This window comes from Mercenaria mercenaria, chromosome 2 (assembly GCF_021730395.1).
Source record: "Mercenaria mercenaria strain notata chromosome 2, MADL_Memer_1, whole genome shotgun sequence".
In the NCBI taxonomy this organism is placed as follows: Eukaryota; Metazoa; Mollusca; class Bivalvia; order Venerida; family Veneridae; genus Mercenaria; species Mercenaria mercenaria.
In genome coordinates, this window is record NC_069362.1 from 102,951,623 (window position 1) to 102,963,708 (window position 12,086).

The following is a 12,086-nucleotide window of genomic DNA, read 5'->3' on the forward strand; positions in this document are numbered from 1 at the left end:
TGTTTTGCAAGCTATTTAATAAAATTGGTCAGAATATTTGTTTCATGAAATCACTGGTCAACAGTTTACAGTATGGGTTCTTAGGTAGCACCTAGGATCTGCTTTCAGTTAATATTCATGAATTTTGGTCAGAATGATTATCTTGTTGAATCTAGTCGAGTTGAAATGGCATCTGGTCAAATAGGTCACTAGGTCAATCAAATAAAGCTTGTGTATGCGATAGAGGCTGTATTTTTCAATATCTTCATGAATTTGGTCAGAATGATTACTTGATGAATCTAGGCCGAGTTCGAAAATGTCATCTGGGTCAAAAACTGGTCACAAGGTCAAATCAAAGAAAAACTTGTGTATTGATAGAGGCTGTATTTTTCAATTATCTTCATGAATTTTGGTCAGAATGATTACTTGATGAAATCTAGGCCGAGTTTGAAACAGGTCATCTGGGGTCAAAAACTAGGTCACAGTAAATCAAGAAAAAGCTTGCTATGCATAGAGTCTTATTTTAGCTCACTGAGGTCTGTCTGGTCATTCCGTCAAACATTTAGCATTGTGTATGCGAATAGAGGCTGTATTTTTCAATGATCTTCATGAAATTTGGTCAGAATGATAACCTTGATGAAATCTAGGCCGAGTTCCAAAATGGGTCATCTCGGGTTAAAAACTAGGTCACTAGGTCAAATCAAAGAAAAACCTTGTGTATGCGATAGAAGCTGTATTTTTCAATTAATCTTCATGAATTTTGGTCAGAATGATTACCTTGATGAAATCTAGGCCGAGTTCGAAAATGGGTCATCTGGGGTCAAAAACTAGGTCACTAGGTTAAATCAAGGAAAAACGTTGTGTGTGCGATAGAGGCTGTATTTTTCAACTGATCTTCATGAAATTTAGCCAGAATGATAACCTTGATAAAATCTAGGCCGAGTTCGAAAATGGGTCATCTGGGATCAAAAACTAGGTCACTAGGTCAAATCGAAGAAAAACATTGTGTATGCAATAGAGGATGTAGTTTTCAATTGATCTTCATGAAATTTGGTCAGAGTGATTGCCTTGATGAAATCTAGGTCGAGCTTGAATATGGGCTATCTGAGGTCAAAAACTAGGTCACTAGGTCAAATTAAAGAAAAATCTTGTGTATGCGATAGAGACTGTTTTTTTTCAATTGATTTTTATGAAATTGGTCAGGATGATTGCCTTAATGAAATTTAGGTCGAATTTGAATATGGGTCATCTGAGGTCAAAAACTAGGTCACTTGGTCAAATCAAAGAAAAAACTTGTGTATGTGATAGAGGCTGTATTTTTCAATTGATCTTCATGAATTTTGGTCAGAATGATTGCCTTGATAAAATCTAGGTCGAGTTTGAACATGGGTCATCTAGGGTCAAAAACTAGGTCATATCTAAGAAAATGCTTGTTTTATCGCAAGTCCAATCTTAATGAAAATTGGTCAGAATATTTGTTTCCATGAAATCACTAGGTCAAACATGTTTTACACTGTTAAGGTGTGTTTCTTAGGTGAGCGACCTAGGGCCATCTTGGCCCTCTTGTTCAGTTAATATTCATGAATTTTGGTCAGAATGATTATCTTGTTGAAATCTAGGTCGAGTTCGAAAATGAGTCATCTGGGGTCATAAACTAGGTCACTAGGTCAAATCAAAGATAAAGCTTGTGTATGCGATAGAGGCTGTATTTTTCAATTAATCTTCATGAATTTTGGTCAGAATGATTATCTTGATGAAATCTAGGCCGAGTTCGAAAACATGTCATCTGGGGTCAAAAACTAGGTCACAAGGTCAAATCAAAGAAAAAGCTTGCGTATGCGATAGAGTCTGTATTTTTAGCTCACCTGACCGGCGTCTGTCTGTTGTCTGTCCGTCAACATTTAGCTTGTGTATGCGATAGAGGCTGTATTTTTCAACTGATCTTCATGAAATTTGGTCAGAATGATAACCTTGATGAAATCTAGGCCGATTTCCAAAATGGGTCATCTCGGGTCAAAAACTAGGTCACTAGGTCAAATCAAAGAAAAACCTTGTGTATGCGATAGAAGCTGTATTTTTCAATTAATCTTCATGAATTTTGGTCAGAATGATTACCTTGATGAAATCTAGGCCGAGTTCGAAAATGGGTCATCTGGGGTCAAAAACTAGGTCACTAGGTTAAATCAAGGAAAAACGTTGTGTATGCGATAGAGGCTGTATTTTTCAACTGATCTTCATGAAATTTAGCCAGAATGATAACCTTGATAAAATCTAGGCCGAGTTCGAAAATGGGTCATCTGGGATCAAAAACTAGGTCACTAGGTCAAATCGAAGAAAAACATTGTGTATGCAATAGAGGATGTAGTTTTCAATTGATCTTCATGAAATTTGGTCAGAGTGATTGCCTTGATGAAATCTAGGTCGAGCTTGAATATGGGCTATCTGAGGTCAAAAACTAGGTCACTAGGTCAAATTAAAGAAAAATCTTGTGTATGCGATAGAGACTGTTTTTTTCAATTGATTTTTATGAAATTTGGTCAGGATGATTGCCTTAATGAAATTTAGGTCGAATTGGAATATGGGTCATCTGAGGTCAAAAACTAGGTCACTTGGTCAAATCAAAGAAAAAACTTGTGTATGTGATAGAGGCTGTATTTTTCAATTGATCTTCATGAATTTTGGTCAGAATGATTGCCTTGATAAAATCTAGGTCGAGTTTGAACATGGGTCATCTAGGGTCAAAAACTAGGTCATATCTAAGAAAATGCTTGTTTTATCGCAAGTCCAATCTTAATGAAAATTGGTCAGAATATTTGTTTCCATGAAATCACTAGGTCAAACATGTTTTACACTGTTATGGTGTGTTTCTTAGGTGAGCGACCTAGGGCCATCTTGGCCCTCTTGTTCAGTTAATATTCATGAATTTTGGTCAGAATGATTATCTTGTTGAAATCTAGGTCGAGTTCGAAAATGGGTCATCTGGGGTCATAAACTAGGTCACTAGGTCAAATCAAAGATAAAGCTTGTGTATGCGATAGAGGCTGTATTTTTCAATTAATCTTCATGAATTTTGGTCAGAATGATTATCTTGATGAAGTCTAGGCCGAGTTCGAAAACATGTCATCTGGGCTCAAAAACTGGGTCACAAGGTCAAATCAAAGAAAAAGCTTGTGTATGTGATAGAGGCTGTATTTTTCAATTAATCTTCATGAATTTTCGTCAGAATGATTATCTTGATGAAATCTAGGCCGAGTTCGAAAATGGGTCATCTAGGATCAAAAAGTAGGTCACTAGGTCAAATCAAAGAAAAGGCTTGTGTATGTGATAGAGGCTGTATTTTTCCATTAATCTTCATGAATTTTGGTCAGAATGATTATCTTGATGAAATCTAGGCCGAGTTTGAAAACAGGTCATCTGGGGTCAAAAACTAGGTCACAAGGTCAAATCAAAGAAAAACCTTGTGTATGTTGTAGAGGCTGTATTTTTCAATTAATCTTCATGAATATTGGTCAGAATGATTATCTTGATGAAATCTAGGCCGAGTTCGAAAATGGGTTATCTAGGGTCAAAAACTAGGTCACTAGGTCAAATCAAAGGAAAAGCTTGTGTATGCGATAGAGGCTGTATTTTTCAATTAATCTTCATGAATTTTGGTCAGAATGATTATCTTGATGAAATCTAGGCCGAGTTCCAAAACGGGTCATCTAGGGTTGAAAACTAGGTCACTAGGTCAAATCAAAGAAAAAGCTTGTGTACGTGATAGATGCTGTATTTTTCAATTGATCTACCTGAAATTAAGTCAAAATAATAACCTTAATGAAGTCTAGCCTGAATTTGAAAATGGGTCATCTGGGGTCAAAAAGTAGGTCACTAGGTCAAATCTAAGAAAAACCTTGTGTATGCCATAGCAGCTGTATTTTTCAATTGATCTTCATGAAATTTTGTCAGAATGATTGCCTTGACGAAATCTAGATCAAGTTTGAATACGGGTCAACTGGGGTCAAAAAGTAGGTCACTAGGTCAAATCAAAGAAAAACATTGTGTATGCAATAGAGGCTATATTTTCCGATTGATCTTCCTGAAATTAAGTCAGAATGATTGCCTTGATGAAATCTAGGTCAAATTTGAATATGGGTCAAAAAGTAGGTCACTGGGTCAAATCAAAGAAAATACTTATTTATACTCGAGATTTTTGCTCCAATTTTAATGATAATTGGTCAGAATATTTTTTTCCATGAAATCAGCGACCTAGGGCCATCTTGGCCCTCTTGTTTAAGTTACAGCCTTGAAATTTAGATGACATGTAAAGTTTTGTACACTGATCTTAAAACTGACTTTCAATGACCATGAATGTGACCTACTGACCTACTTTCTAATATTTTAGCATCAGTTTGCCATTTTTAACATGTGGCTCATAGTACTCAGGTGAGCGATTCAGGGTCATCATGACCCTCTTGTTTTTAATAGTAAGTCAATGTCACAGTGATACTGAGACACAAAACGATTACTGTTCATTTACTATAGAACTCTTTGTTTACAATGTTCTGTCACTGTAGGATGATTGCATGTTGCCAGTAGGTGACCGAAATAGCTACTGTGCTCATTGGTCAAAGCCACCTTGAGATTGAACAGTTTCCAACTGAAGAACGCTTGTGACTAAAGTTGTCTAATGTTAATGGTCAGAGGATCTGGAAACCATTAAATTTTGGACTCAAAGGTCAAGGTCACAGTGACCTAATGATTAAAAACTGCTTTTGATCAGTAACTCGAGAATGCTTTGGCCTTAGTAGGACTGTCTATTGTTTATCAATAAATGACCCTAAATTATTCTGTTGAAGTTCTGTTATCAAAGGTCAAGGACACAATGGCATTGAGCCTTGAAATACTTCCAGATCAATAGCTGGATAACACTACGGCATATGACCATCAAACTTCGTAACATTGCCTTTGGCAATTACCATGACCATTTTTGGGGTTCAGGAGGTCAATGTCGAAATGACATTAATGGTTAGGGAATACAGCTGTACAACGCTTTGGCTTGCAACCATCAAATTGAAAGGTCATCACATTTCTTTTCACTGCAATTACAGCTAGCATGTCTTTCAAAAATGGATAATCGGACCCTTAAGATTGTATACATGTACGTATAAACGTGAACCTCAGAACATACCACATAAATAACTTTAGAAAGAATTTCACACTTAAAAGAATCACAATTAAAAATGCACATCTAAAGTCTGCAAGGAAATCTTCATTGAAAGGGTACAGATAAAATCTGAATCATTGAGTTTAGTAGTACAGAAAATGATGAATAAAACTAAAACTAATACGAGGGGTGATCGAAAAGTAATCCAACTTAGTTTGTATTTCACAAACTGCTTGTATTTTTAAAAATTTCTATTTATTTTTACTGCACGAAGCAGAGATATGATCGCCTCTTGACGATTGTTGAGGTGCAGGCACATAGCAGAGGTACAGGCGCAAAATACGTTGAAGCTATACTTGGCTGTTCATATTTTCAGGGAATTATTATGTCTCTCCCAACTGGGGGAGACATACTGTTTTTGCCCCATCCGTCCATATGTCACACTTCATTTCCGATCAATAGCTGGAGAACCATTTGACCTAGAATCTTCAAACTTCATAGGGTGGCAGGGCTTATGGAGTAGACAACCCCTATTGCTTTTGGGGTCACTCCATCAGAGGTCAAGGTCACAGCGGCCTGATTATGGAAAACCATTTCCGATCAATAACTTGAAAACCACTTGACCCAGAATGTTGAAACTTCATAGGATGATTGGTCATGCAGAGTAGATTACCCCTATTTATTTTGGGGTCACTGCATTAAAGGTCAAGGTCACAGGGACCTGAACAAGGAAAACCATTTCCGGTCAGTGACTTGAGAACCACTTGACCCAGAATGTTGAAACTTCATAGGATGATTGTTCATGCAGAGGAGATGACTCCTGTCGATTTTGGGGTCACTCTATTAAAGGTCAGGGTCACAGGGGCCTGAACATGGAAAACAATTTCCGGTCAGTAACTTGAGAACCACTTGACCCAGAATGTTGAAACTTCATAGGATGATTGGTCATGCAGAGTAGATGAACCCTATTGATTTTTGGGGTCACTCTTTAAAGGTCAAGGTCACAGGAGCCTAAACATGAAAACCATTTCTGGTCAGTAGCATGAGAACCACTTGACCCGGAATATTGAAACTTCATAGGATGATTGGACATGCAGAGTAGATGGCCCCTATTGATTTTGGGATCACTCCATTAAAGGTCACAGCGGCCTGAACATGGAAAACCATTTCCGGTTATTAACTTGAGAACCACCTGACCCAGAATGTATAAACTTCATAGGATGATTGGTCATGCAGAGGAGATGACCCCTATCGATTTTAGGGTCACTGCATTAAAGGTCAAGGTCACAGGGGCCTGAACAAGGAAAACCATTTCCGGTCAGTAACTTGAGAACCACCTGACCCAGAATGTATAAACTTCATAGAATGATTGGTCATGCAGAGGAGATGACCCCTATCGATTTTGGGGTCACTGCATTAAAGGTCAAGGTCACAGGGGCCTGAACAAGGAAAACCATTTCCAGTCAGTAACTTGAGAACCACTTGACCCAGAATGTTGAAACTTCATAGGATGATTGTTCATGCAGAGAAGATGACTCCTGTCGATTTTGGGGTCACTCTATTAAAGGTCAAGGTCACAGGGGCCTGAACATGGAAAACAATTTCCGGTCAGTAACTTGAGAACCACTTGACCCAGAATGTTGAAACTTCATAAGATGATTGGTCATGCAGAGTAGATGAACCCTATTGCTTTTTGGGGTCACTCTTTAAAGGTCAAGGTCACAGGGGCCTAAACATGAAAAACCATTTCTGGTCAGTAGCATGAGAACCACTTGACCCGGAATATTGAAACTTCATAGGATGATTGGACATGCAGAGTAGATGGCCCCTATTGATTTTCGGGTCACTCCATTAAAGGTCACAGCGGCCTGAACATGGAAAACCGTTTCCGGTCAGTAACTTAAGAACCACCTGACCAAGAATGTATAAACTTCATAGAATGATTGGTCATGCAGAGGAGATGACCCCTATCGATTTTAGGGTCACTCTGTTAAAGGTCACAGGTCACAGGGGTCCGAACATGGAAAACCATTTCCGGTCAGTAACTTGAGAACCACTTGACCCAGAATGTTAAAACTTATAGGATGATTGGACATGCAGACTAGATGACCCCTATTGATTTTGGGGTCACTTTATCAAAGGTCAAGGTCACATGGGCCTGAACATGGAAAACAATTTCCAGTCAGTAACTTGAGAACCACTTGACCCAAAATCTTAAAACTTCATAGGATGATTGGTCTTGCAGAGGAGATGACCCCTATCGTTTTTGGGGTCACTCTTTAAATGTCAAGGTCACAGATGCCTGAACATGGAAAACCATTTCCGGTCAGTAACTTGAGAACCACTTGACCCAGAAAGCTGAAACTTCATAGGATGATTGGACATGCAGAGTAGATGACCCCTATTGATTTTGGGGTCACTCTTTTAAAGGTCAAGGTCGCAGCGGATAGAGAATGGAAATCCATTTCCGGTTTATAATTTGAGAACCATTTGACCTAGAATCTTCAAACTTCACAGGGAGATAGGAATTACAGAGTAGGAGACCCCTTATGTTTTTTTTTGGGTTACTCCTTCAAAGGTCAAAGTCACAAGGGGCTGAACATAGAAAACTCTTTCCAATCAATAACTTGAGAACCACTTGACACAGAATGTTGAAACTTAATAGGATAATTGGACATGCAGAGTAGATGACCCCTTATGATTTTGGGGTCACTTGATCAAAGGTCAAGGTCACAGGAGCCTGAACATGGAAAACCATATCCAATTCATAACTTGAGAACCATTAGGCTCAGAATGTTGAAACTTAGTGGGATGATTGGACATGCCAAGTAGGTGATCTCTATTGCAGCCAACCATCAGTGTCTCTTTGACTTTCGCTCTTGTCCCCAATTGACTTCTTGCATGTACGACTATGCATTGGGGGAGACATGTGCTTTTTTACAAAAGCATCTTCTAGTTTACATACCACTTGGTGTAGAATGTATTTGGAATTATACCTGTATATTGCAATACAGTTTTGTACAAGGAATAATAATGGTCCAAATCCTTAGATATTTAATTAAATCCCTAATTTAGAGAATCCGTATGTTAGGGACCTATAAATTTTGTGACAAAACTAAGTCTTGTCAGTCTAAAGAACTCAAAGGATGCTAATAGAAACATTTTAATAAGCTTTGAACATTTCTTACCCGTTAACCGGTTGCGAGCTAAACAGTTTGTGGCGGACAAAACAGTTTTCCGTTATTTTTGCCGGCATCTATATTGGGGTAAGTATTTTTGATACAAGAATTGGTTGGTGAAAAATTTGTTAAAGATCTTTATTTCTATAAAAAGGAGCATGAACAAAGAACATGCCATGTGATTCCCATTTAAAATTAATGTATATCGAGTAAGGTATGGCGAGTTAAAAGTGTGATTTTGTTGAAAAAAATGCGAAAACAAAAGTTTATCTTGATATATTTAATTCACTTTTCAATACGGCTATACTATTAACGTCAACCTTTAAAATAATGTTTGCTCTGAATATTATCCAACTTTTAACCAACAAAACGCAATATTATTCAATGAGTTATAGACATTCAAACATGACATGGTCGTAAAAAATGTGTGACGGCATTGCACATTTCATATTTATTTATGTGGCGAGACAGAACAGTTCTGTGTCTTTTGTGATTTTAGTTTAATAAATGGCATAGATAGTGCTATCAAGCTGATTACTTGAACAGTTTAACCATTTCCAGACAATATCTTGAGAACGCTTGGGCCTAGGATCATGAAACTTGATAGGGATGTTGATCCTGACAGCAGATGACCCCTATTGATTTTGAGGTCAGTATGTCAAAGGTCAAGGTCACATTGATGCAGTACAGTAGAACTATTTTGCCAAATAACTAGAGAATGCTTTGGTTTAAGATCAGATTTGATACAGAGGTCACTTATGACTGGTAAATGACCCATTATTATTGATTTGAGGTCAGGACGTCATATGTCTAGTGCACAGTTACCTAAAAAAATCGGTCCTTTTGCAGTTACTGAATGCATCAATGGGGGCATTTCATGTTCTACGAGCTCTTGTTTTCAACAAAATCACACCACTTGCTCAATATACATTACTTTTAAACGGGAATCACATGGCATGTTCTTTGTTCATTCTCCTTTTTATAGAAATAAAGATCTTCAACATATTTTTTTGCATCAACCGATTCTTGGGTCGAAAATACTTACCCAATATAGATGCCGGCAAAAATATCGGAAAACTGTTTTGTTCGCCACGAACTGTTTTGCTCGCAACCGGTTAACGGGTGTGAGTATTTTCGAACGTAAAATGGTGGTTGACTTAGGATTTATCATTATCAGGGTAGCGGACCTACGTGACATTTCGGTATCGCACACACGTGGAAATCGCTGGATTTCAGGTAAAAATATTTGCTTATTACTTGACTGATTTTAATAGATTTAGTATAAAAGTGTGGACGGCAGGAAAACTTATTCAAGTAATGCTAACTTCGATACAAGACGTCTGCCAGATATTTTCAATACTTTTCTCAAACACTTCGCTCAAATGTGTTTTCTCGCACCAAATGTGTAGGTAACGTGCACACTGAGATTCAGTTGGCGAAGTGTTTGGAGAAAGTATATTGACAATAAGTGCCAGACGCTTGTGTCGAGGAAAGCAAAAGCTTTCTTGTATCCGACGCTTTTTATCTTACCAAAATCCGTCTAGTTATAAAAAAAAATAAGCAAAAATAGATATCTATGTGAGTTATTTGAACTTGTGTAATATCTATTACCCGCCCGTTTAGCTGTAGATCTAAGGATCGCGGGGTCGTGGCGAAGCCTATGTTCTCCATGACGATTTGATACGACATTATGTCTGGAATCATCCGTCCTCCACCTCTGTTTCATTGGGCAGTTACTTGCGGAGAACGTCAATTTTAGTCCTTGATAAGATGACTTTTTCAGACTACACTTAAGACTTCACAACACGTAAAGCACACACTGTTTTTCTGTTATTTTCTCATAAATAAAGTATTTTCAAGGGACAAAATTTTCTATGAAAATAACGTTTTGAGCCCCAAAAAAGTCGAAACGACCGAACACATTCTCAGACTCCAAACTTCTAACTGTCGTCCGTTTTTCGGATTTCGTGGACCAAACTAGTAAGGGTCGACCAGACATACAATCTCTGAATTCTTAGTCAACCTTAAATTCCTAAAAATTGAGTAGTTTCAGAAGGTATGTCCTAACATGAACACATCTGCAAACTATAATCAAAATGTAGGATGCTGTTCGAAGGCGCTTCGGGTGGTCTTACAGGTTTTTGACCCGTTGCTATGTAAAGAAATATGTCTCATCCATATATATGTACGCGCCCTAACTCCCTAAAAAACCCTCCGTCTGCTTTGACTGAATAGCAGGATACTTGTAGGCGTGTCGAAACTGGCAACCTGTGGTACCAAAGACCACTCGTAATGTACAGTCTTCAACACATCTTTACCTTTACCCTGTTAAATTTACGGACTGAATAGCGAACAGTGCAGACTATGATCAACCTGCACGATCTTGGTCTGCACAGGTCGCGAAGGCAGATTCGCTTACCGCCAGCAGTTAAAGTTAATGACTTGTGTGTGAGTAGCTTTGATAGAAGTTCTGCATGACAAAGCGATCGAATTTGTATTATAACTGCATCATCATGTATTCAAAGCTGGCATGGATCTATTAACAACTCCCGACGCTTAGAAACGTACGTTACTTTGAAATATAATTTTGAGTTTGAAAAATATCTAGATTTTATAAAAGATAAAAGATTCAGAATTGCTTTAACAAGATTTCGAACGACCTCTCATGACTTGGCTATTGAAAAGGGTAGATATACAGGTATGCCAAGGAATGAAAGAATTTGTAAAAACTGCAATTTTGGACAAATAGAAAATGAATATCACTTTTTGCTTACATGTAATAAGTACAAGGATTTAAGAAAAAAACATTTGAAACACTACTATTATACTTGGCCTACATTACAGAAATTTACCAATTTGTTAATGTCAGATTCAAAAACAGTTGTTAAAGGTTTATCGAAATATTTATATTTTGCAAACTTGTGTAGAGAATGAACATGTTGTCAGTTCCGTCTTATGAATTTAGTCTAACCTATATTTCACCATTACTGTGTAGTTTATACTCCTTGTAAATCCATGTCTTCAGCTTATATATATATGTTTTTGCTATAAGCATATAATTGTATGTTTAACGCAATAAACTATTTGAGTTGAGTTGAGTTGAGTTGAGTATTCTTATTTATTTTGTTTGATTTAAATCGTTCAGTGCCATATTCATATAATATGTCTTGTTTGTTCCCAAATAATACAGTTTTACTTTTCAAAGAGAACCGCTTTTTAGCCTATATGTGCAAACAGCAAATCACTCCAGTTACATTTTAACAAAATATTTGTTTAGTTTACAAACTGCAAATAAACGCTCATATTTTGTTTACAGTAAAAAGCTTACCGCTATAAATGACCGTCCAACCAGTCACTTTAAATAATATTTAAAAGAAAGTTTGACTATTTCGTTAAAATTAAATAAAAAGGACAAAAGTCTATATATTTTAACTTGATTATCATTCTGTTGTGTTCAGATTTTCACGAGAAAATTACTACAGGGAAAAGCGTAGGTAAGATTTTTTTTATACTTTTTATATATTTCAGTTTAAGGCCTACTTGAATCATGTAGAAAAAATGTAGCCTCACAATAACGGGCACTTTTCATCAATGTATGAGTTATTCTAATGAATAATTATTGGCTTCGTATTTTGGCCACGAATTTAATAACCATTTTCTGCATTTTTTTTTTTTTTTTTTGATATTCGATCTCCATAGGCCTATGTGTTTTATATTCTCTTGACGGAAAGACGGAATTTAAAGATCCTCCCTCACTGCACGTGCGCAAGGTCAATCATAAA